The 27,738-nt window shown below is 37.7% G+C and overlaps 1 protein-coding gene across 4 annotated transcripts in view; it reads right to left on the reverse strand.

The window, feature by feature from the left end:
• LOC106150463 (5-hydroxytryptamine receptor 1A-alpha) overlaps positions 1–27,738 on the reverse strand; it is a 50,472-nt gene that overhangs the window by 11,728 nt on the left and 11,006 nt on the right. The window contains exon 1 of one of the 4 annotated variants that reach the window (XM_013523306.3): positions 16,238–16,635. The exons of 2 other annotated variants lie outside the window; for them this stretch is intronic. The gene's annotated coding sequence lies outside the window, so the exon portion shown is untranslated. Of the gene's footprint in view, positions 1–13,511; positions 13,998–16,237; positions 16,636–27,738 lie in introns of those variants that run through there. One more of the 4 variants, XM_013523307.3, reaches the window with a different exon arrangement.

Genomic DNA, 27,738 nt, shown 5'->3' on the forward strand with positions numbered 1-27,738 from the left:
CGCAATTTCAAGTTTCTTAGCAGTCAGCAAAATGGCCACGAGGACGTAGGCCCTACTGGTCTGAAAACTCAGTGGCAGCATAACTAAATATTTGGGCCGATGAGAGTATTAAACAGAAAATAACACCGTACACACCGAAAGCATGGTCTTGAAGGCAGCTACTGCGCATGATCAACAGGATATACCGTGACTCCCCTAGGGAGCGCAGTTGCAATTACCAGATCTAGCAAGGTAAATCGCGATTTCGTTTTTACATGTGTGAACGCAAAAAAGTGAATTTAGCTAAGCGCGTTAGAATCGCGATTCCCTTAATCTCGATTAACCATGTAGGTGTGAATGGGGCTATAGAGCCTGCCATATCTTATAAAAAAAATAGCTCCTCATGCAGGAGATCTCTGCCAAGTCCTGTGCTGTGAAGAGCGAAGGCGTTGAAATATTTCAAAATTCTCTGACAAAAATTTTACCCAAGACAGGGTTATTTTTAACCTGTGCACACGAACAACATATAATCATCGCAGGCTTTTGAGACTGAACGATCCTGTGATATGGCACCTACTAGTACCACTGCACACCCCCACCACCCGCCTTTCATAACAGACACCGTGTACTACTAAAATTTTGAATCACAAAAAAAGTTGAAAAATGTGCAAACGGATTCCATTCCTCTTTATTGAATCCTCCGTCTATTTCACAATAAAATCGAAGTTTCAGCAATGAAGAAATGTTTTTTAACAAAAAGTCAATTTTCAAATAATTCCAACCATGAACTGAACGAGAACACTTACATCATGCCTCCTGTTGATTAGTTACTTCTCAACGTTCTACGAGGTCTTAAAATATACTACTGGCAGCAAGAATGTATATTTGGAAAAGTGAAAAGGGAGCTCCCCCAAACCCTCTCAATGCGCCTACAGGCTCCGTCGATAAGTGCTGCTAATTAACGTTCTCTAAAGTTTGCTATCAAGTAACAAAATGCACAAAAAGAGAGTAGACGCTTTCTATACTTACAACAACCACAGAAGCGATACAGAGGATGGAGTTTCAGTATTTATCGCTTCAAATCGCAAATGTAAACTGGATTTTAGAACCTGACACACGTGAGCTTAATCGCGTTGTATACGTTTAAACACTGAATGCATAAAGTTACCATGTCATAAGCTATATTTTAGAGTCGTAGAATATTATATGCACGATATGTCGACCCTAAACTTATATGATGGACACGAAATACGTCAGAACTAAGGGCTAAGGTTATGGTCAGATAAGTGGCCCGTATTGTACCAGCATCCATATGGCAGTTAAGCTAAAACAGTCTTATTCGGATGTGGATGACAGGGATGCATATTAATCTTTCTAAGCGCATACAGGGCACGTGCTTTTTTCAAAGAAAATATTTCTTAATATTTGTAACTGATCACTACAGTAGCTTATATCTGTGCTGTAGACAGGTCACAAGATTGATGGGTCAAAAGGCGCTTTAAGAACTTGTTAACACGCAAAGGTTCCTTACCCTTTAATTCTATTTAAAAGGGCAGTAAATTTCACAGAGAAATTAAATATGCACATTACTTAAAGTTTTTAACGTTTAAAAATCAAAATAAAGATTATGCTTCAAATGTTATCATAAAAGCTCTGTTTAAATCATTCAACAAAATCTCTATGATAAATCATGTTTTATGCACCGAGCAACATTTAAACACAGCCCTTTGAAAAACATATCACGTCTTCAGGGTAGCATTTTGGCAAAGTTACCCTTCATTAAGTTTCGTAGACCTGAACTTTGTATACTCAATTTGCATTCGTTGCTAACAGTCTGTCCAATTAACAGTATGTAGGATGCTTTTTTTTTTGCTCGCGTGACACAAAAGAAGAGTTTTATAGCCGTGGTCACTGGACACGAACTCGTAAGAGCAGCGCGCAAGATGAATACACCACTCGCTACCAAACACTAAAGGTGAAATATTGCCAACTATTTGAGTTGTTGATTCGCCGCCAAAGTCAAGATATACTGCTAACCAGCAAAAGATAGTCCATAAAATTTATCTAAATTTAATAACCGTTCTGGTTAAACATATGACAATTTTTATCAAAATGTGAAGTGCAATTAACAACCTTCCGTCTAAGTAAGTTGTATGATAATTGTAATTGTCATTGAACATAGATCGAGAGAGTCACAAACTTGAAACAGCCATTCATTAAGCCAAAGTATCCTATGTGGCAAAATCCCTCCAAATGGACATTGGGATTTTAGAAGTCCTCTCCTTTCTGAAAGAATTAAACGCTGAATCGGTGTAAGGGTATTCGCAGTTTTTAGCAATTTCTACTTAAACTTACATCAGGTTGATCTTTAAGCTGATCAAAGTCTGTATATAACTGTGATTAACGTTGTGTAAAAAAAGACGAAGCGTGACGAATGTTGCCCCTCATTGTGGTTGGTGAGCCCAATAGCTCTGTGTATGCACGGTCTTAATGGCACGGCTCTTTGTATCATGCCCTTGTATCTTGACTCATATTATTCAAAACTCGCATAAATTTACTAAAATAACTTTAAAATGTGTTCAGATAATCTATGGTAGCAAAAGCTAGTACATTACTTCATAACAACGTTTCAGTCTAAACTTAATACATAAGATAGGGGTTGGTCGTTTATTCCCATCGATTTGACTGAAAAGATATAAAGTAATAAAGCTGGATATCCTTCTTTTAATCTAGAAAAATGTCAATTTTTGTGGGGAACATGGACTATCACAATGCCATGAAAGCTGGCATTTTTTTATTGACAATATTCATTGAATGACCGGTATGACAGGAATGCTAATCTTAGGAATGAAAATCCGGGGTCCCATATGATAAGTACATGTTGGGGTTAGCCGGTGTGACAGGAATGGTAGTCCGCTAGGAGCTTTAGTCCGTTTCCCATTACTTTGCACAGGTGATATTCGTCCCATATACTAACCCCAATTCTCCGACTAACCCTAACCTGTACTCATCATATGGGATCCCGGACTTCCATTCCTAGGACTACCATTTCTCTCACACCGGCTATTCAGAGATGACGAAACTGACCACTTATTGCATTTAAGCCAGCTATCTTCTCCTGCAGCGACATATGTAAAAACCCAAATACTTGACCAGTTCACTGCATGTCTTTGAACTCGTCTGCAAAAGTAATATGGTGGGAATTCTGTCTTTCTGCTCGTATGAAAAAGTCACCCATTGTTTGCAAGGGAAGACACACACGAGGAACTCTTTCACACCACAGGCTACCAAGGTTTTTGAAGTAATGATAAACCGAAAAAAATTGAACATCTCACATTACAACGATAAGGCCTAAAATACCATCATTCTCAGGTAGATAGTCAAAAGAACTATTACTGTCATCTAATCTACAAGAGAGTTCCACCGGCTATGCTTCATAGTTAAATCTAGATCTTCAATAGAGTGGTAATATTTCTTCTTCTGTTAACAAGAATACCTGGGGCATCTAAAATATGCCATTCTCATTTGCAGAAAACTCTTTTGAATATGCGACCCCGTTTAAATGGAATCAGTTACAATCAGAACTAAGGAATAAAAGCTCAGCAGATGATTTTTTCAAAAAAAGCTCTGAAGACTTATCTTTTAAAAAGTTTTATGATTTGCCATTTTATACTTTACAGAACACTATAATTAAACATTTTTCTATTTACTTTAAATATTATTAATTTTTAATCTAAAATAATCCATTTAACTTTTTATTGTATTTGTAAGGTATACAGAACATATTCATTATTATTAAAACACTGGCGAAGTACAACAAAGACCTGAACTTTTTTTATATATAAAATACGTTTTCTTCAGTTTTAAGTTTTGTGTGAATATTAAGTAACACTGGGAATTGCCGCTTTAAGACAGTAGGCCTATTCAATAAGCAAATGATACAAGCACTTTGTCCAGTTACTCAAATGAAAATTTAATGTTAAAAAATAAGAAAAGCACAGATTCTTGAAAGCGTAAAAGAAAGAAGATACCTAGGGAAGAAACTGATCGTTAAGTACAATAAATCAATACTATCACCATCCTCGACAATCTTTCATTCTTTCAACCTGACAAAAATAACCTTAACAATGTGATGCTTTTACACTGATCGCGTGAAAAGAGATGATATGGTGAACGGAAACTGAATATCAATACAGTATAACGAGGTTATTTTAAATCGAACAATGCGTGACGGACAATAGAGCGTGCATCGTAAAGGTTCCCTGGTCCGTTCACACATATCAAAAATTTGTAGATATCTATTCCCTGGACGGGACTGCTCCAAATAGCCTGGTTAAGAAGTATTTGTATGTCAACAGATAAGTGATAATATGGTTAACCGGTATATTCGAAAAAACCTAAAAATGTGAAAGCTGATAAATGTGCCTCTCTTTTCCGCAATCTACATTCCCTTTACTCAATGTTTCCTCTTGGTGCGCCAGTGCTTCGACACATCATACATCATAAGATGGACCAAGGGCAGCGGCAACGCTGTGTGCGGCTTGAGAGTAGCAGTATAAAAGGATAATTAAAATCCACGACGACGGTCTTGTTGTGGCTAGTCCGGAAACAACGCTAAGAAAGCAATAGCTGGAACCAGGAGTACAGCAACATACACCCGCTGATCATCTCAGCACGTGACTTCTACCGTATAGATATGCAGAAACATGCAGCCATATCGAATAGTTTTCAATAATAATCATATCTCATTTAGCCACTAGTAGACCTACGCTTTTTTTCTTTATATCTTAATCTGTAACGTCTTGTTTATATTCCACGAAACTGAAAATTTATATAGATATTAAAGAGTATGAATGATCTTATTTTCGCTCGCCATTACTTAAGAAACTGGATAAGACTTTACTGAAAAAAAAAACTACGGCATCAAAATAGCTAAAATAATCTACATATTCTACCACGTCTACTATATAGTCGTCAGTACCCGGCACCTTTTGACGAAGTCATTCAGCCTTAACGTATGGCAAATCAGAACTTGAATGACCATGTAAACCAGTGATGGAACACACCTTTGAGTTGATGTACGTTTGAAAGCACTGCTGCATATGAGGATATTCTTATAAATTGAAAACGACTCTCTGTGGCTTTGTAACAGCAATCACTTTTCATAAAATGAATACTGACACGCAAATTGCTAGGGCGTAAATTACATCAGAGCAAAATATTTCAATAAAACGCTATTATAGAAGCACTTTTAAGTGCATTAGTAACATGCAACTAAATATATGAAGTATAGTATAGTATCTCTTGAAGCGCAATGTTTCAGTTTCAACAAGTAACAACAATCAAGGAGCAGATGAAAAGCTAGATAAGTCACTTGTCCGCATAGCTCAGGTATTGACATTCACGGACAGAATCATCGATCCGAAATACAGATAAACCGTAACATGATCTACAGGCAAAAGAACACCTTACAGCAAGTCCACCTACTTACCTGGGTATGTTCATCCATTGAGAAATTACCTGACAAAGCGCAATGAACCTAATCCTATACGACAGTAGTTATATTATCTTGATATCACGGTTATTATATAAACCCTGTGGTTAGAGCAATTTTCTGCCTGATTGCAGAGATTTGAGATATTAGTAACGTAGCTAGAAGGCAGGCCAGGCTAATGCATTCTAGGAATACGTTTGTAGCTGCAGTAGTTTAATGCGGCCATACATGTCTTTCGACTAGATTGAATTCTGGCATCTGCCGCCAACGGGACATTCGGACTACATATATACTATACAGACAATACCACATGCATGCAACCTTCAGCCAAACTGTGTGCACGTCGTTACATTATTATGAATGGTGTCATGGTGTCTCATTCACATCTGATCACACTAGAAAGCGTGTTGCGGGGTTGGGCTGCGTTTGGGATAGATCATGGTTGGAGTGGGTTTGGGATAGATCATCATCAGTGATGTGTATGTGCCCCCTTAAGCTAGATGGTGCTAAGGTATGATATTGGTTTATAAAGATACAGATACATATACCTATGTCAAAGATAGTTTGTTTATACTAGTAGTTTTCCAGATGTTACCCAGATACATACCTGCAGGAGAGATTGTCGAGGCACTAGCTACAGTCTGTACGAAAGAAATAAACCTTTACAACTTCTTAAATCGGTCTTGCTAGCATATTGCGCCATCAATAGCATCTGTCATTTTTCTACTTGACTCACGGCCACCCAAAACCTATGTTAAACTTGAAATTTCTTTCCTTCCGCGCGGCTATTGCATTATTTACTCCGCCCTGATAGTTCATCTATAGTAGACTTTGTGTGACATGAAAAAGACCTTAACCCAAGCTGACGATGCTCATCGCTGCAATCAACTGTTAAGACAAAAATACCTACACATGTGCCTGCACGCACGCACGCACGCGTGCGCACACACGCATCAGACACACACACAGTAAAAGAAAGTCGCACAACACGCAGAAACAAACACCAACACAAGGTTATTGAAAGCTTTTCTCCCAGGTGTGTGTATTGAGAGGCGGGGAGAGGAGGGAGACGGTTTGTATATTCTCAAGAATGGCAATCGCAACCATATCTACCCCGAGTGTTGAAGTAGATGTAGCTATAATTCCAGTTTTTATGGTGTTTGTACATTCATCGCTCCCCCGTAACAATACTGCATATCTAATTAAAATATCTAATTAAAACAACACACAATGAATTTTCTTTATTTAGGACTTTTTTCTCAAAGTTCCACCAGACAGTATAATGATTTTTTTTTCACTTGGTAATAAAAATTGACAAATGGCACTATTCTGAAATTTCAAATGCACTTAGTACTCTAGCCGTAATATGTCAGCTCTGACAATGTTTTGCCAGAAACGGAAAACGTCTTCATTCATAATATAAGCTCCTTGTGGATTCAATGTACTAAATATGTAATGCAACCGCCATTCTTGGGACATTGAGAAGATGTGTGCAGGTACTTTAAGATATTTGGATATCGTAACTGAGCCATTGTTTCCGGCCAGAGATGTCAACAGCAATAAAATGTTGACAGTGGATGGCAGATTTGTCTGACACAAATCTCTGATAAAAGCATGCCTCATAAAGCATCAGGCAGCTACGATTCTGATGTCGTTTCAAAAGTGAATTATGTAGGCTTACATGTGACAACTAATGATTGGATTATTATTATATTATTATTATAAGTTACATTGGCGTGCGTATTGCTGAGAGCCTCGTAAATAATGTAGGCGGATTAAACGCATACAACCACACACGGGGGCACTATCAATTTCTTCTTGCCAAGTTCCCAAAGCCTTCTACAAAGATAGCATTTAAATGGCTTAAAAGGCATTCTGGTCGTGATGTTGAGGCATTACGGGCTTCAAAGAAATCATAAAAGATATTAATGCTTTTCATTTCAATTATACTCTTCCAAACAGCTGGTCATGTTCTATATGTATAACCTCTTCAGTTTTGTTAAATAAAATAATTGATATTTGGTATTATTTCTTCAAAATATCACTGAAAGCCCGACAGTTATCTAAGGGAGTCAGCATTTGGGTATCAAAATACTGATTAAAATATTGCCTGCCGATAATCTTGTTGTATTGGCTCAACGACCGAATCAAGATCGCATTATAAAGGAATAAAATGACGTTATTTTGTATTGCACCCATGCTGACCTTAATAGAACTTCGCTCAAGTGCTTCATAGCTTTCTTTGTAACAATTGCGTGAAACCTTATATTTGGCGTTATTAGACCTTTTGCGTGTAGACAGATTTAAGAAATTGCAAGGGTTTATTCCGTACATGTAGATAGAGCAGGCGATAAAAGGGAGAGACGTAGGGGCTTCTTTTCTAGTGCCTCGGCAAACTCCAACGACACGTACGTCGTACTTGTCTAAATGGCATATCAATACATATAATTCTATATACATTTCAAAAAAAAAAAAAATAATAATAATAATAATAATGCGTGTTTATTATGTAGGAGCGAATCATTATGTATAAATTTATTTACCAAAAAGGATATCAGGTTGATCTACTTTATCTCAGTGGCATTTAAGCCAGTGAAAAGTAAAGTCGAAAGAAGGATTATACTACATGTATGCGAGTCCACAGCTAAACGTACCTGACCGTTATTCATTCGCATGGCAGACAGATTGATAGACCTTTCTCTTTTAACCGTTTCATCAATCCAAGCCCATCATAGACGGCTAACGTATTATTCTCCGTCTATCGCTATCCCCTACGTTGGCCAAAGTACGGAATCAATACACTTGCAGCCTGAGGTGTGCGTCGCTTAATTAGACGATCTACAGAGAAGGAACAAGTCAAGAAATGCCGACCCATCTACAATGCAAACACAATTTAAATCTACAATCGACACTATTTTCGACGGAATGCAAGCCATGGGTTTGGTTTTATCTGAACATTGGTACGACCAACGTTTGGCTAATCTGCTACCCTATCAACCTTCAGGTGCTAAGCGGATAAACAGGTAGTTATATAAATCGAGTCATCTGGATTTAAAACAAGCTTCCGCAAGTACCCATAAGTCACCTTGTTTATAAACATGATTATCAGAAAGTGCTTATCGCTTCCAGATTTCAACACCTTAGATTAACTCCTAACAGACTTAGCAGTGTCAGGGGTGTGAAGGTATGTTTTCACCTAGGCCTTGTACATTGCACATTACCGAGAAGCATATGTTATCGCTAAAGGTTGTTTTTCGTAGAGTGTACTGAGATTACCTATTGATTATGATAAAGTATATATGAAATAAATTAAATTTAGAAGGATATATGTAAGATCTTTCGTTTTTTCCGAAGGATCGAGCTAGGGGTTCAGCCTAAAGTCAGACCTGAAGAGATTTTACATAACATCATCATCAGTGTTCATGCAGTTTTATTTAGTAACAGCAACATTTTCATGTAATAAAAAAAAAATGTCACGTCTGCGTTTTCAGACAATTTTTTAGAGATGGCTGTGACTGGTTCGTAGTAGAATTCACCAAATAAAGTCACCATGAATTCACTACACACACATAAACATGTGACCAGGGCTGATCGATTTAACGGCAGTTGTGTTCTCAGATCAAGGCACCACATACTTAATTGCATCATGAAGGTGGACACGTTTGTGAATGCAGAGTTCGCCACATCAGCCACGTCTTGCAGCTGGCTAGGAACGGGCTGCCAGTGTCGGACTTACACCAGGGCTATTTTTTATCATCCTGGATGCAGTTCATTTGGGAAGTCTTATTTTAATACGGGGATAATTTGCTGTTACATCGGTTCAATCTGTTGCACGTGCGCGTCGTTTCAAATTCAATTAATGATTGTATATTTACCTGTGGTCCACTCCAGTCGGGTAAATCGGAATCATGTTCATTTCTAATTACTTGCAAATCCCTCTGGTAACCTGCACACAGACTGGCTACATGAACGTACAGTAAAAATCCAATGTCTACCCCGACATACAGCTTTTTGCAGCAATTTACACCATGCATTATTAATAATGAGGTGAACTGAATTACACGAACAACATGCACATCCATTGATTGAAGCAGCTTCGAGTATAAAATGCTGTTTCAAAAATATATTCTTCCATCGTTCCATCGTTGAGGGTTAAACCTTTGTTTATATCTTTAATGACCTAGCAAATGACGGACTGTTTGAACTGCAGTTGCTTTGAAACATAGATGTCAGGTAATCGTTTTCACTTTTTTCGGTCTAAATCTTCATCTCTCCTTCACGTTAACCTGCATTTCTATCATGCATAACTGTTCTCATTTCAGACAGATATATTTATTGGATTTTCCCTCGTCGCTGACGAAATAACCTAACCTAATAGGCAGACAAGTCAGAGTAACTAGGGCATTTTCCAACTTACATGATCTTTCGAGTGTTCTGGAACAAACCATACCATTGAACCTGTAGACCTAGGTTATTTGCCCCGTCTTTCCGAGATAAAGTGTGCCCGCACGTTTATATAGGCTACTGTAGGAGACCATTCCCACAGATATTTAGATCGATCTATCCCCCTGGGGAGTCTCACTAGATTGCTGTCAGCTTAATCGGCTTAAATGTCTGTCCCGGCTACTAATAGCTGTAAGGGGGTAATTAATTTTCTTGCGCGCTCGGCTTCCGGAAGCTGACAGCAATTTAGCGTGAGCCCCCAGGGAGTTAGGTCGATCCAGATGGATCGATCTAAATCTGTGGGAACCCAGTCTAGGATTATCCGCACCAGAGGGACGGAGTGTACGGAAGTTATTATTCTCTTACTAAAGGTGAGGCTTGTGGGGTTATACGGCACACACCCCCAAGGATTTGGATCAATGTACAGTACCCAGTGTCACCTCTGCTGAACACGACGTCATATCTGTACACAACAGCAGCGACTTAAAGAAATTTGTATCGTCGATTTTCAATATCAAAACCACTTTTACGTGCAATCCTGATGAGGATATATGTACATAAAAGTAGACAGCAATAGCTGTCTGTATAAGAACAATCATGTATATAAATTCTCGAACAAGAAATGCCGTCCCAAACTGAACTGAATCTATTGAAATAGAGTGACGGCTGGTGCCATAGGATCGAGTACACCTAGATAGGAATTTGAAATCTGGCTGTTGATATCTTTAAAATGACTTTTGATAACCTACTGTAGTGACCACATACATATCTCAATTCAACACCCGTTGGCGCAGTCCATTTCAGATTAAACGACACAATTCAACATAACATGATAATGAATTAACCGCATAATAACGAGTTAACATCTCGCGTTTTCCGCATCACAAGGATGTAATCCGCAAATTACGGGCACCCGTATTAGGGAACGCGTCCCCAATGTAACTCGGCAACTGTAGATCACCGTAGCTAAGCAGCAAATGTCACATTAACACTTAAAAGTACAACAAATAAACAGGTATGATATTCCTACCAAACCGGGCTATTAAGTCCATCAACATTTTATGAATGGGCACACCACGCTGCTTTGTCAAACTGTCCGTCAACGTTTATAAATGACCATGCATGTAACTTAGGACAGGTCAGTGGCGTTTCAATGGTGATGCCCCCAAAAACGACTGCGAACTCACAGCACTGCTTCGATCACGTTCATTTAAGGCCAATCATATAAATCCCAAGGATAACAATAACCGCCTTTTGTTTTATTAAAACCGTATTAATAAAATATAAATGTCACGACTGAAAGTCATGCTTAATATGCCTTTGGCTGAACAATTAATTGTACTGTTTCACTGCGTAAATATCCTAACGGCTACGTTTTGAATCTATAATGCCGCCAAGTTATGATTGCAGAAATCCTAGGCGAATGCTTTTCCAACAATAATTTGCAGAATAAATCTCCTTTGCTTTGACCCGTCTCATTAAAGGCAGTTTGCACAGAATGTTTCAGCTGTTAAGAATTTAAGCACGGGGAATTTATGTTAATAACACTACAATTAATGAATATAGATACAATCAGCCTCAGATACTACCATTCCCCTACCTTTTTTGTCATGAACTTTAACAAGGAAAATGTCACAAATATTATTATTTTAATCAATTGCGTGGAATTAACCCGCGTTTTTCTTTGTAATGGTGTTCCTAGAAATTGCCACTGTTATTAGACCCTTAATGCGTACCGTAAATCTGTCTACGATATACCCATTGATACCTGTACAAGTGAAATGCAAGTAGTCCCATAAATTTGGCTATACTATATTGCAGGATTAGTACTACTGAAACAATACCGAATTACTTACTACATTCCTCATCCCCCGCAATCACCGTGTAAAAAAATGCCTTGAACATACTTCTCGTTTCGTGGAAAGCAAGCGACTCTGTTTCAAGAAAATAGCTGGTATTATTGAAGTTGTGACATTACTATCTTCTGATATCAATTAAATTATCACAACACACGCAAATATGTGTCTTAATACTGTGGCATTACGTGCGGTTAAATGTGTGGTGTCAAATTCAATTGGCTTCCTTCAATATCATGGCCACTTTCAAGGGAATTCCTTGGGTTATTGCCAGTTGTTGTTTGACTGTCTACCAGTGGCCTGGGCTGTGGAGACCACTGATTTGCGCCTCTCGTGCTGTGCAAAAATAGTTTGTTGTTTCATCAAGGCGACATACATGTACAAGAGAGTTTACAGCGGACGCTGAGGGTGATTTGGCAATAAGATTTTTAAAGACAGGGAAAATAAGAAGATCCATGTACATGTAGGTCGAGATGAAAATATGTATTTGAATGCAGGTAATCACGCAGTAAGGAATAATGTGTCAAAACTGACAGAGAGACACTTATTAGGTAAAGGTATAGTTATCACTCTCTCTCTCTCTCTCTCTCTCTCTCTCTCTCTCGAGAGAGAGAGAGAGAGAGAGAGAGAGAGAGAGAGAGAGAGAGAGAGGAAAATACCAAGAGCAGTTGTACTTGAAAATTGCCCAAGAAGCTTTCGTATCAATATTTAACGTCTCTGCACTCTAAAAAAGCACCATGAAATTATTTTTGGGAAAAGCGGAAAATATTTTTTTCTGACACGAATATGATCTACATTACACGTGGATCGATTTATAAATGAGTTACATGTACTGTAACTTATCCAAAATCTAAATGGGTTGGGTGGTTTATGATTATTACTTACTTTTGTCCACATATGCGTTAAAAGTGATCGTAAATACACATGTATAACGATTTCACCCACTACTCATAATATTTATCTTGTCATCTCGCTATAGAAAGAAGTTGTCAACATAACTTTACCAGACGCATTTCTTTGAAAAATGTCTTTGAAACATCACGCAAGGAAATGCTTTATCGATTCATCAATAACATCCCATGTTTTTCTTACGCATCACCCTTTCCTGGATTGTATTCATCAATTTAAATAGGGTCGTCACCTGTAAATTCCTTAGAGAGAAGACACGTCAATTTCACAAATAGAAGGATCGTTTTATAAAAACGAAATAGTGAAAGTGATGCTTCAGTCGGAAAGATGTTGTAAACGGGTATCATAAAGTGTCAGTCTGTGCGCAATTATTTATGTGTTTATTGTGATCATCACACACAGAGACGATTTGCTATAAGCAATACACAGTATTTGAAAATAAGGAAAAACAACGGTAATGATGGAAGCATATACATATCAACCTGCTAGTAGTCAGACAGCTAAAAAGTTTAATACATTTTAACCGATTATACACCAAGCACAACATACACATAAGAAAGAGAACTCGTCTCCAGTCCCCCAGACGACAGACTTCGCCATTTCAACGTCACCACCACCCAAAACGACATAAAAACGTCGAAATGACTGCGTCAAATTTATTTTATAATCCTGTTTTTTTTTCTTTCTATTGAGGTTTGTGTCCATTGATCTCATTCATACAGCCACGGAAAAGAAAAAGAAAAGATAAAAGAAAAGGAGAGAGAGAGAGAGAGAGAGAGAGAGAGAGAGAGAGAGCAAAAACTAATTCTAAACTTAAATTGACTATTTACCTTCTATGTTGCCCTTTGAATTTTCGCCTCTTTTGCCAGTAAACCAGGAATGTCAAGTGGACTGCACAGTGTATGACACAGATACGCGAAATGGGATGTTTTACATGTGTTACTCAGTACCTATTTATTTCAGTACAAAGCATAAATAAATCAAGCTACCAGTGGCGACTGTCAACCTTGCTGATGCCGTACTACGTCAACCGTATCCGACTGTCAACTTCTTCATCTATAGAGACGGACGACGGGGTAAGAGATGACTTAATCGTACCTTGGCTCTCCGCGATAGAGCTGTCATCACTAATGATCACAGATAGAGGCGCTCATGCTTTTATGTTTTCACATTTCTTTCTATCCCATCGAATACTGAGATAAATCAATAAATGAGAGAAACAGGATATATAGCCGTATATATAGCTCTACAATGATAAAAAAGTTTAATTTTTACAGCAAAATATGGGGATTATCTTATTTTGATCGCACTGCTAGATCAGTTTTAGTACCGTAGTCTCTATCGTGATCTTGATCTTGCTGAAGGTGCAGTCCAGCGTTGATACAAGGAAAAAATCAAGAGTTTGGGCGGAAGAAGTGACCCTGCACTTCACAGATATGACTAACTTTAAGGAAATGTTGCCAGATAGGCTTCAGTCACTTTCTAGTAAATAGCACGGGTCATGATGCTGCTATCACCATGTTACAGTTAACTCTGTCTATAAAAGCCAAACGCTTGCCTGACTAAATCATTAAAATAAAACTTAAATTGTTAAATGACAGTAGATAGGACTTTGATAGGCAACCCCACCCAGATGTTTAGTCAAGACCCGGGAACCAGGACGGATGTACTGTAGATATGAAAAGATAGGCGACAAAAATAGGAAAAGAAAAAGACAAGTCACAAAATCAGGTTATATAACATAGTTACATAGATAGCTCCCACCTCCATGCCCGTCTATTATAGAAATCTCGTAGCAGTGTTCTTCCGTTCTGAGTAAGAGAATTATATAAGTGTATGGTGTCTCAACCGCAGTGATAAACACTCGGGGCTTATATCCGCCTTGAGAGGACAGTTGGTAAAAAAAATTATAAGGTGACAGCCTGAATGCACAGTAAAAAAGAAAGGGTAATAATTCGCAGCAAATGTCCTTTTCCGTAAGACATCATTTGTATGTGTAACCAGTATCCTTTCTTTTTTTCATCTTTTGTAAATGATGAACAAAAGGAGACAATTGCAAGGCTTACCACTGCTGAAGGGATTGTAAGGTCGTCAGAATGCTGGTTAAAAGACGAAGACCCTCCCTTATATTTATGGACAAAAGTAAAACTATCTGCTGTTTCATTTTATCTTTCACAATGTAATAGTTGCAGATTCTTGTCTGCTTGATTGCCAGTCCCTTTTATGGATGGTAAATGAACATGAAGAAATTAATAGGAATGATATGAGAAATCTTGAAACATGACCTTCAGTCGTCCCCAGTCGGTCGTTTGTCTAGCACAAAGGAGGGGAAAAAGAAAGATAACTTAGCGTGTTTACTTGCTATCTTGAAAGTATCATGGCGGGGTAGTTTTCATCTCAGCAGGTTTATATTGCTACCTGACAAACTAACACGCAGTGTGTATTATATTTGCCATATGAGGTAAAAAGAAGGAAAAAACTACGAATTATATCTATGACACTAACAGTGTGGTATACATGTAAGATACGATACACAGTTAATGTGACTTTAATCGGATGTACGAGAAGAATGTCCTTTTTGACAAAAGAATAATAATCGGTAATCCCCAATTAACCCTACTACCTACAGGTATCAATCAAATGATCAATGAATATTTATACACGGTTAACATAATGAATTAAAAAACTCACCATATCCTTTGGGTGTATATTAAACCGTACCTCCCCATATCTAAATCAATTTTATTCTTTTGAATTTTCAAAGATATATATATATATAGTTGAGTTTGTCTGTCATATGTATATAAATGAAGGAAGGGATTTTTATTAAGCATCAAAGAAATGATAAATTCTAGCAAACCATTGGTTAATTTGTCAGAAAACAAATCAGATATTTGTCGACTGTCTGTTGAATAACTTACATCATGTATGTGCCATGCCAACGTACTACGCATGATCGCTGTAATCATAAAATACTGAAGGATATCAGGCTGAAATATGATGGTGGTTATTATCATTTATTACGAGCAGGTTTATCATATGTAACTTACATTGGTAAGTTAAAGGTCATTCCATAACTACTCACATGCGTTAATACCTTTTTAAATTTCGTCCATAAGAGAGAGAGAGAGAGAGAGGCTAGGATGTACCGTACCAGTAGGACACTGACAGGCATCAATAGGCAGGTAGACACACAGGAAAACAGACAACAAAACACACTATAAAACATGCACGACATTAGTAAGAAAGAGGGGCAAGATAAAAGAAGAGCAAAAAAACAATAAAGTCGGGGCCGAGCCTCTCAATAACCTGAAAGGAGTTCTGAAGGATGGTAGGTACGGTATAACGTTAACCTTTCTGAATAGCCATACAGGTTTCCCAGGTCGTAGTCACTGATGGCAGACAGGTCAGAGAACACATTCACCTGGAGTGACAGTTTGCCTTTGTGGTGAACAAATGCACATTTTAAGTACCAATTTCAAAACATTTAGCCATGTCTATTTTAGAACGTGTGACTTCAGTAACATGACATTGCAATAAATCCAATGCTTCTTACCTGGTAGATACTCGAATCCTGGACATTAATATATGTATACTGTAAGTCTTGTGGCCAATAAATCCTCAAAATTCACAAAATCACACTATCAGTTTCGATTGGAAATTACCACATTCTACTGTCTACAGCTGATGATACATATTCCAAGGTTAAACCTTAATCAGATAACTGCTCTCAAGCCAGAAGATCCTCACTGTACATCTAGGACGCGTAATTAACGCAGGAGCTACCTGTATTTCACGCCGGTGTTCAACAGTACGCCAGCTGCCTTTGAATGTATCGCGCCCTGTTTCCTCTTAACATATACCTTGACTGGCATATTATTGGGTCATTGTACATCTTTTCATGACAATAGCTATCTTTGCTTTACCAACTCGAAAGTAATATTTTTAGTCCTGTTTTTCTTTTAATAAAGTGATTTATTGACTGAACTTACTCATATAATGTAGAGGGAATTTGTAAACAAGTCCTGATGTGTAATACAAGGAGTGGAGAGGCGGACAAATATTAATGTCAAATATTTAAAGATGATTTCGTGCTGTATGCAGAGTTTGACATACACGTATACATCTATTTATTTATCCCTTTCAAGTAGTAGATATTCCCTTTATTTATAGTAACATACGTAACAATTCAAAAAAGTCGTGTTTACGCGTTGCACACCAACCTGTTTTCACCCGCATATTAGTTTATCTTGAGCTCAATTTGGGATAAATCCATTTTTTACAAGATACTAAGAAAAAGGAACTAAAATGAAAACCCGGGAATTCCCTTCAAAACCACCGGTTAAAAGTATGCTACAAGATGATGGCTCTGCCCGTGAAAAGGTCGAATAACACTAAGAGGTGTTTTTAACACTTAGTCTATTAATTCCTGCAGTAAACGTTTGTACCTGTTATGTTAGTACAAATATCTGATACAGATACCAGTTGCTAACTACGTAAACAAATGCATTCTCCGTTACAAGGAGGAGAGCTAACTCTATCTAAAACCCACTAACAGGCCCTCCCATTTTGCCAGATAGCAATCATCACCCATTAATATAAGACTTGTGGTGTAGATGCACAGAGCCGATAGAGCTAGTTTATTTGATTGGATATAGTGATATGTCTTAAAAGCTCATAAAGACAGCCAAGTGGAAGAAAGCAACAGTCTAAGTATTCCGTTTGCACATATTGTACAGCGTGAAAGGCGACAGCAGGGTTTGAACTCCCGAACTTTTAAGTCACGAGTGTACTGCGCTGCAAGTCAACGGGTTGAAGGTTAAATCATTTTTGCCAACACAAACAGCATGAGAACAGTGTGGGTCACGCTATGACTTCCTTGTGGATTCGACAATGAGTGATAGGTATACAAATTTATGTCGATTCAGCAATAGCACATGGGATTATATCGGTGGGATTTCAATTGCACTGAATCCGCATTTCCCTGGCGCTTGAAAAAAGTGGACCGTACAGCTGTCCTGGATGTGATGTTTTGAATTGTGATAGAGATGCTTGGCTACGCTATTATGTCGTCGTTTTGATCGTTAGTTTTGATTCTTAACTGTAGTACATTTAAGCTTTCGATACCACTCTTGTTTTGAACAATATCACCCAAAAAGGAAGTCATTCCTTATAGATACAAACGATGCGAGGTTTAAAGTTAAAAGACAACCTACAAATACTAGAAAAACTCTCTGAGCATATTAATTATTCTAATGAGTGACATTATCCGATTAAATTATTATTCCACCTAGCAAGTATGATAAATTTTAACTGGTGGATCCTTAAACTCTCATAAAAACGAGCATAAGCTGGAAAAAACAAAACAAAAAAACTCGGCAACAACATTCTGAGATAACAAACGGCGCCGATCAAAACATCCTACTTGTTAAAAGGAGACAAACTTCTCACAGAAAATACAAATACTTAATCGATGCAATGCAAATATCGGAAAATTCCTATTTTGTAATTCTTTATTCGTTAAATTCAAGAAAAACTACATGCAATTATACTTGGGGATAACCCTAGCGAGATGTTTATCGCTCGCTAAGGGAAACGAGCCCGTCAAGAAGTCCTTTATCTCTGGCAAAATTGAATCTGGCTCCTAGGGGTTTTGTTAGGTCAACTCTCTGTTTCAGTCTGTGATTTGATGGATAAGCTGACAAAGAAATCAATTTGATATCATTTCGGATACGATGTAAGCATCTCCCATGAAGACAGCTTGGAGATGTAGAGGGGAGGGGGGGCATGAGTTCTTCCGGTATCTCCGCCATATTGAGCAATAACTACAAAACATATTCTCAACAGAGTTGTTTTAGGTAAACTTGTAATACGGCACGAAACTGTTTGGTTGGATTTGTTGCATGCAATTGGTAGTCATCTGTGATGAGCATTTTTCAATGTTTACGCACTGAAGCCTTTCACGCCACGTTTTATTTTCGCACAGTTAACACTTAGCGTGCCAAATCGATGAATCATTTGTAGAAAGAAGCTTTTCAGACTTTTTTCTCGAAAATTCAAATACTGGTATCAAAATAAACATTACGACTGAACATTATCGATTCAATGCATTATATAAATCTCACAGAAAGCAAGTTGACTGAGTTGAGGCCATGAAAATAATGTTGTTTTACATGCAAGACCTTTGGTGGGAAATATAAAGTGAAAACAAGTCTCAAATTATACTTTTAGCCTTATTTTTAAAACTTGCAGGAACTAGCTTAGGTACCTGCATTAACACTTTGCTGACTCGTATTCAACAAAATCACCCCTGTAGTCAAGCTTTGTTCTGCAACGGAAAGATGAAAATTGTATTTCTTCGTTATTTCTTCTCGTGTTTGCGTTCAATCAAAACCGGATCACAAAAGGATTCAATTCTGATGTGTTCGCTTAACACTAATCAATATCACGCACTGTGACTAAGTCACAAAAAGAGAAACATTATTTGGTTTTACCTATCATTTTAATGAATAGAAACGCGGAATCCAATATTCATTTGATAGCCAGAGAGGGCAGTAATTGAGTTTATAATGGGTAGGCAACGGTTGTTTTACACGCTCGGTACTCATCAATCACAAAACCCAATCACAGCATTTGTGTATATTCACTGCGGAATTTATCGAAGTCCTTTAGGGTCTGGATATGAATACCATGCAGGTTGAGCGTGTAATGCCTAAACACATATACCCACTTTTCCATAGCATATTTCTCTATCCTTTAGTGCATTTATATAAGACGTTCATTTTTCGGGAGTCTCCATCCTTTTCTTGCAAATTGACTCTATCTTACCTAGATTATAAACAGATATAGTATTGCAAATGTTTTCTATTTTCTCAAAAGCTCCACTAAAACTCTTTTGCACAAAATTCTTTTTCACTCTTTAATTACGACACGTAGAACTACCCTATTCTTTTCAGGGGCGGATCCAGAGATATTTTCTGACAGTCATCCAAATTATCTTTGTTGATCCATCTTCCATTTTTGACCGTCTTCCGACAGAAAAAATTGGATACCCGTCAATGTAAACTTGAAAATCTGGCCGTCTTCTAGAAGACCCAGAAGACGGCCTAAATCCGCCCTTGCTTTTTTCTGAAGTAAGATCATGTCTCTGCGATACTCACTAAAAAGACCGCACAATAAAAAAATTCTTGCAACCAGGGTGGTAACAAGCTTATTGGTTAATTCTCAAATGACAGAAAGGTGTACATATCCAATTTTAAAGCACACTCAATCTTTCGGTATTCAGTTGTCTTCCTTGATATTAGTAATGTTTTCGGCAAGTAAGTCACATTGTCCTACTACTTATTACAGCACCCCAAAACAGAGGTAGGTCACTTACTTTGTTTTTATATCAGTGCTGTGTTGTAATACAATTTCAAGAAATTAGACAAGAGCCACTTGATACGCCAGTACAGGTAGGGTTTTCGCCAATAATTTTACTTGGTGCGTATTCTGAATGTCCCCTCGTGTAATACTGGATAAGGATCTCAGTGCTTTGCCCTTAGAGCTTCAATATATTTTAACTAATGATGGCCGTCTTTGAGCAAGCAGTTCCTGCCTATGGAAGTGGTGGCATATACTGTTGACTTTATTTCCGTCCTCTAGGGAACATATGTCATCATACCTGAGTGACAACACCGAACTGTATTATTTCTCTATTAAGCTGATTAGTTCCATTAAAACCAATTACGATATATTTTATTATGATTGAAAGTACGGATAAAGTTAATGGCTTCCTTGTTGCTCTGTTGTTCAGTCGAATATTAAAGCGCATTGTATTTTGTAAAGACTGGGAAATTTTCTGAAAGGCTCCCTGTTGAGAAAGCATGCATACAATTCTAAAGACAAATGCTGCAGTGCGGTTGCATAACAAAGCATCAGATTGCGCTTTGCGAACAATGGCGTTTCACCTTTACACACCGAAAACCAGGGCAATGGAACTGCAGGAAAATACTGCCAGACAAAATCCTCACAGAAAAGAATGAGATAGATCATTCACCGAGTAGAGGGAAATCCAAAAGTCTTAAGTCAGGGTAAAAATCTATATATATTTAGATTTAACCGATAAGATAAAAGCACATGTATCTGGAAAACTGCTGAATCGAAAAGTATGGCTATACATATTTGAAAGAACTTTACGTTGAAGACAAGGGCCTTGTACCCACACCCTGCAATCTCTGGGATGATCAAAGATTATCTACAAAATGAACTTGATCAATAATTTCCTAATGAGAATGCAGAACATGCCATGCCACACATGAATTTTAAACTGTTTTCCGATCAAACTCCAACAGATTCCCATATGAGTTATAGACCAAGTGGAATGTACGTTAATAAAATTATGGAACAAGACAACCCACGGTACATTTATCAAGCAACAAGACGCATGCATATCTTTTTGCGCTGTACAAGTCTCTGTCATTTTATATTAAACAAACTAATCCACATTTAAAAAAGGGCACGTTTTAAGGCTGTGACTTATGTATTTTTTTTCATTTTGTGACACAGTTGTTGATGGATGGGAACTATTTAAACATGAATCGATGCTGTCAATGAGAGGCAGGCTCATCATCATGATATTCTTCAAAAATTTTTTTCTTTTGAATTCGAATTGAGTGGAAAAGTGAAACAGCACCTTTGACCATTAACATATTGGAAGAATAATTGTATGTTGATCTGAAATTAAACCGACTCAAAATCTTAGCTGCCGAATCCGGGTATATTATTAAAATGAGATTCAAATTTTTCATTATAAAAGAATAACAAATTAAAAAAATAATTTTCGGCGTCTCCAATCATATCCACTAGACCTATCTAACGAAAAGCGATACTTTCAAAATGTCCGCCAAAGGCACAGAAAAATCCGGAGTTAGGGGCAGTTTTATTTACAACGCCCCGAAAAAAGAGAGCTAGTCGAGGGGTTTGATTGAACCAGAGCACACTGCTACCTCAGCCAAAGGACCAGTCATATGTTTGTCAGTCTGACTGGTCGTCTAGCCGTTTGAACGGCTGTCTGTGTGTCTGTCTGTTTGGTTGGTTGCCCGGTTGTCTGTATGGTTGCCATTATGGCTTGCCTGCCTTATGTTTTGACAGTTTTTATCGTTGGCTGGCTTGTCGCCTTGTTGCTTACTAATATATGCAGCAGCGAGGCTCGAGAAGCAAAGAACAAATAATGTTTTAACTTAGATTAGTTTAGAATACTGGCAGTTGTATGACAGGCGCAGGCGAACGAGTCGATTTTGCGAATGGGCCTATATATAATGGGATTTAACTGCCCTAAATTTCGTTTATCCAGTGACCATACTGATCTGCATTAATACACATGACTGAAGAATATGGTCGAATGGGTAGTGGAAGCGGACTTATAATCAAATCATGAGTTCGGGCGTCAGCAGTTGACAGAATGTTCTCTATGTTACAAATTTTGGTAGTTTTTGTTTTCATCTGGGGGAGGCGTGCGCTCTCTGTTAGTAGTTTCACAAGCGTTTCATAAACGGGTGGTATCATACGTTTTAACGGTTGCTGTTTATCAAAGTTCTCTCAGATCTACATTCAGTAGATCAAAGCAGTTCCTACAGAAATCCCTAGGTCTAGTTTCGATACGTTGTAGATAGATTTACGAACATAATGCATTCACCCAAAAGCACGCACTGGCATAAAACATCGTTATTATTACTGGCATGCTTTAGTGCAAAGATACCACATCCCCCGGGATCATCCTTACAAAAGCATCAACAAGCTTTCAAGTAATCTATGCCTAAATTTTTTATACAAGCATGATAATGGGACAAATGGTGCTATTTCTGTAATTCTATCTGTTCAGAAGGAAGATAAAAATGGCGATATTTTAATTTTCTGGCAACTAATTTTCATAACACAGCGAAAGTCATATTCCGAAAACGCAATGCCAACATATCATTTCGCATCTAGACTTTAAAGAAATGTGATCATTCGGCCATCTACTTTTCTTGAGCATTGCCACCAGTTCTTTGTATATAAGCTAATACACAATACCTATTGCCCTCTGTTTGGAGGGGAGGGTGTCCTCAATAACATACGGTGCGGTTTTACCCTGAGACAAACACTAGGTGAAGACTTGGGCCAGATCACCTCATTCACTGTCATACGAACACATCGTCCCGAAGTGCCTAGCGCCAGATATCTAAGAGCGCGAACCTGAGACACCTCTTTTTTGTTAGGTGTAAGATTTACCACCTGCTCCCTAATACGTTCCTCAATGCCTCGTTTTCTCCTCCTGCTCTGGTCAAGAATGATGTAAGCTTTTGTTTTATTGAGTGATTATACAGTGTCTCCTATGTGCTTGGAACTTGCAGAGTTTTGAGGGTCATTGGTACCAGGTCTTTTGTGCATATTGCTTTCAGTGCAGTGCCTGCTCTGTTTTTACGATGTACGTTTCTGAGCAGTCGCCCAACCAGTCCATCCATGTCATCACCTGGGGAAAGGTCTCAGTGTGAACCCACAGCGCCAGTTTGTCATTTAATTTTACCATGTAAGTTCCAGAATCTGAAAATATTCTTGATCAAGATTCTCAAAGATTACTAAGAACATTCACTCATTTACTCATTCACAGCTTTATACCCCTTTTCGACCAAAGAAAAAAAAATTATATTCATGGGATTACTGGTCGTGGGGGCAAGGGACAAAGCCAACAAAACTCTTAGTTCTCAAATTGTTCTTAACGCCACCAGGCTATGTAAAAACATCGAGTCCAAATCTACAGTTCTAGTTCTACTTTGAAGAAACATAACGCAAACAGATTATGACAACCAGTTGCTGAAAATGAAAATTTGTCGGTTGGACCATGTTTTCACAGACAAAATATAACCTTGTCTGCAGGCCATAGCTCGACATTGTTCGCTATGTAGTAAGCCTAAAGAACTTGTCCGACTGGACTAGCAGACGGCTACCACGACAAGGACCCAAGTTGTACTTAAAATAGCCCAAATGCAACTCTTCTGAGTGTAAACTACTGGAGCATGGTTGGCCTTTCCGTTACTCAAATGGAGTACAGCTGGACAAAAAAAGTAACCGAAAAAACACTAATTATAGGGAATAGTGCTCACAGACACGCCTGGATTCAAAATCCGCTACCTACCTTAATATTCAATAAAAAAGAAGAGACATAATACGAACAGTACTTTTTCATCAAAATATACCCAGCCTTCAAAACTACAGCAACCGCGACAAAAAAAAAAAGCTTCAAAGGGGAGTGCCATTGGTCTTGTGACATATTTTTGAAACAGACCAACTGACGAGGAACCAATTTATATTCTCAATCTTCAGAGAGCACCATGCAACATGAACAAAGCTGGGGAATTGATCGAAGAGCACCAAGGGACTGATAAGAAAATTAATACTCAAAGAAAATGATAGATGGATTAATGTTGAGGAAAAAAGGCGGTCACGAAAAAGTCCGTCTCATCTGCGACAGTAAATTGGCCGTGACTGCCAACATTTACCGAAGCGATATAATCAGGCGCCGATGCTATGACACGACGTCATAGGAACCATAACAAATCAAGAACCGCGGGTTACTTCATTAAAACATCGCCTATTTTCTAGCCTTTGGTGTTTTTCTTTCACAAACTAATTTCGTTTCTCAAAGAGGAAGTAGTAATCAAATGAATACCATTGGTACGCAATTTTTTTTCGTGGCTGAAATTACTTTTTTTTGTTAAAAGAAAGATATCTGTTACGTCATTAGTTGATATGCCTGTGTTGTTGAGTAAGTTTCCGAAAAGTTTCTTTTATAACTAATATATAAACAAATAGTAAGTATAAAAGAATATACGCTTTGATTCTGGCTGGTTGTCTAACATGTTTTAGATTTAAAAACGTGTGGCATAATAACAGTTAATTCGTACGCTAAGATGTGACATATTTTATTTCCATAGCGGTTCCCCGCATTGCCCAAGGCTCAAACACAAGAATTTCTGCCTGCGTTTCAGTAACGGCTTTTTTCTACTAACACTGATGGATTGAGAGAACAAGAATATATTTGAATGTATCTTTGGTATATTTTAAATCACTTGCTGTATCATACTTAGACCAAACATGCATAGAAAATATTGAACTTTGCATAGGTAGCCTAATGTTATCCCTTATTCGTAGCGGATGGAGGCCAAAACATTTTGCATCTTTTTTTTTTAAATACGTTAAAAGGATTTTCACTGAACCATTTCCTCAATCAATACGATTTAGACAAATGGAAGCAAACCAGTACAGCAAAACAAATTGAAAAAATGAGCAGCAAACCTGTGAAACATAATAATTGTATCTCGGGCTAATTTGCTTAGGCACCTGTAAGACCGTAATATTTTTTTACTCGGAACAGTTGCTCTGTGAAGAAAACATGTTTCATTTCATGTTGGAATCTTTTTAATCACGTATACTAGTTTTGACGAACTCCCGGCGAGCCTTACAGTTCAAAGTCGGAAAAAAGCATAACAACGATATGTTAAGAAGAAGGGGTGTCAAAAACAAATTTTTGCGCCAAGAAATGGAAAATGAAGAATGTTGTTTCCGTCTAATTATATCAGCTAGCAGATTGTTCTAGTGCCTTTCAGGTGATGCATATTCCGTTCAATTTGTACGGGTGTCGAAGTCGGTATACAGGGAGAATGAAGTGTGCTTACCAGGTCCAGGTTTGTGAGCCACTTTCGATTAATAAATTGTCTCCAACTTAAATAAATATCAGCATTGATTAAAATACAGAGAGAATGGACGTTTAAGTACCTTTTATTATCTGGAGGCACAAATAATGTCGAATTCATAGGGTATACTAACTTTCCAAGTAGATATAAGGAACTGACCAATATTGGGTAAGTTAGATCAAAACTATCAATCTAACATCAGATAGTTAAATCATGAATACCAATCCACGTATTTACCTCGAACTATTTTAAAAAAAAACACAGTGTCTTTAACGATCAAGATTTTCTCATAGGTAGCGACAAGAATAAAAAAAATCTCCGTCTACCGCAGGAACATCCAAGAAGAAACCTCACAGGTAGTAGGCCTAACCGACAGAGTGATACATGTAGTTATTGCTTTGCAAGCTTGTAATCGGCTTCTGTATCCTCAAGACGCAACAGACAAAGGGAGGGGCTTCATTTTGTGATAAACCCGCAACTACACGTAAGTTGTCTCAGCTGAATTGATTAATTTCCCAAGGCGACAGTGATTTCTCCACCTTATCCAACTCACTCAACATTGGTAACTTCCGCTCCGGAATTAAAATCTGACCAAATGCATCTTAATCATCACATGTAGCTTTAAAAGGCTTATTTTAGCTGCTGTCTAAGAGAAAATGAAAGAAAATTGGTAAAAATGATATCTTAGTATCAACACAAGAATTTTCCCTTCATGTCACATGCTCTTCGTCTTAAAGAAATCCGCTCCTACACTGTATAGCATACAGAATAGCTATCAGAGCGGATTTCCCAAAAAAGGCAGGCAATATCAGTGTCTCAGATTCTGTGGAATTCAATATGCTTCACGGAACACCATTTTCGTTAATAAAAATTGCTCTTTTAATAATGTTTCTCGCGAATTATTTTGATCAACGTTCACGAAGGGTGGTACTTGACGGCTTCAATCGAGGCAATTAGGACTGTGCGAATTACACAGGATTCCTGGAGTTCGGAACCACGCATGACAACCAATAAAACTGATTTATGCCCAATGTGTATGTTCTTGTATATTGGGAATTATGGTTTATCAAAAGAAATGATTATAAAGTATTTCAAAAAGACTTCTTCATACCTTATACGGTCGGTCCGATAAAGGTCCTAAGTCTGATAATTGAAGGGTATACTTTTCAGGTCAAGAAGACATTTGGAACATGGGAAGGTTTTTTTTACGGCTAATAAATGTCTATCAATCTTGATTCATCATCCCTTATCAAATCACATACCAAATCGACATTTAAATGATTATTGAATTAGGCCGTCAGGAAGTTTTTGAACTACATGCCGTTGGAAGGGGGAATGACATATTTACCTGCCAGTAGCATAGACCACGAAACGATAGCAATATTTCAATATAAATGCATTTAAATCTACGTCATAAAGAAACTGTTTAGATACATGTTACATACATCTAAGTCATGTCTTTAAAACTGTTTCGCATTACATGGTTTTTAACGGCACTTGATCTTACGGTGAAAATGTCGCCTTGTTGCAAAATTGACACTCAGATTAAAAAGCTGTCGGAGGATTAGATTGATCAGATATGGGGGTATCTCAGGAAATATTACTCCTTGTTAATCAGTCATCTACACAATCCCTTTCAAGTGGAGCACAACTGACAAACCAAACTCCTGAAATGTCATTTGCATAAACTAATGTATTCATAAAGGAAAATGTTCTAGAGAATAATTGCATTTCATACGTTTCCAATATTTCAATAATTGAATAGAATAATAAACTGTCATAGACCTAGTTATCTTATATCTCAATCCATTGGTAGACCATGATTTATTCAGATATCAAAAATTTCCTTGGTGAAAAATATGTTAACAACCTTTTCCAGGAAATCTTTACCATTATACATTTCAAAAAGGTAGAAAGTTTAACCATAAAACTTGACAAATGCCCAACAAAGATCAACACCTCTATTCATGACGCCGGGGTTGATTGAAAAGCTTGCCATTTCAAATAAAAGCTAATTAACGAAAGTAAAAAGCCTTTTTTGAAAATTACTTGAAGATCTGTTACTTTCCAGAGTCAATAGGGAAAGTAGACATGAACACAGGTCAATTGGTTCGTATGTCACAACAAAGAAAGAGATGATTAATTACCGACAACCTTCAGAGTGTATTTGGTCGTTTTCTTGTGTCTTCTAGACTATGAATAGCTTCCTCTAACGAACTGTTTGTCAATTTGAGAATTGTAGTTGAAATATAGTGCCAATTCAATCGATTTGCCTTCCTAGAAGAGAAATATCTAAAAAGGTTAAGCCTTTCTCCGAACACAAACAACAGGACTTCATCCTCTT

The sequence above is a fragment of the Lingula anatina genome, chromosome 1, assembly GCF_051362555.1.
Source record: "Lingula anatina isolate TDL-2025a chromosome 1, LinAna3.0, whole genome shotgun sequence".
Classification (NCBI taxonomy): Eukaryota; Metazoa; Brachiopoda; class Lingulata; order Lingulida; family Lingulidae; genus Lingula; species Lingula anatina.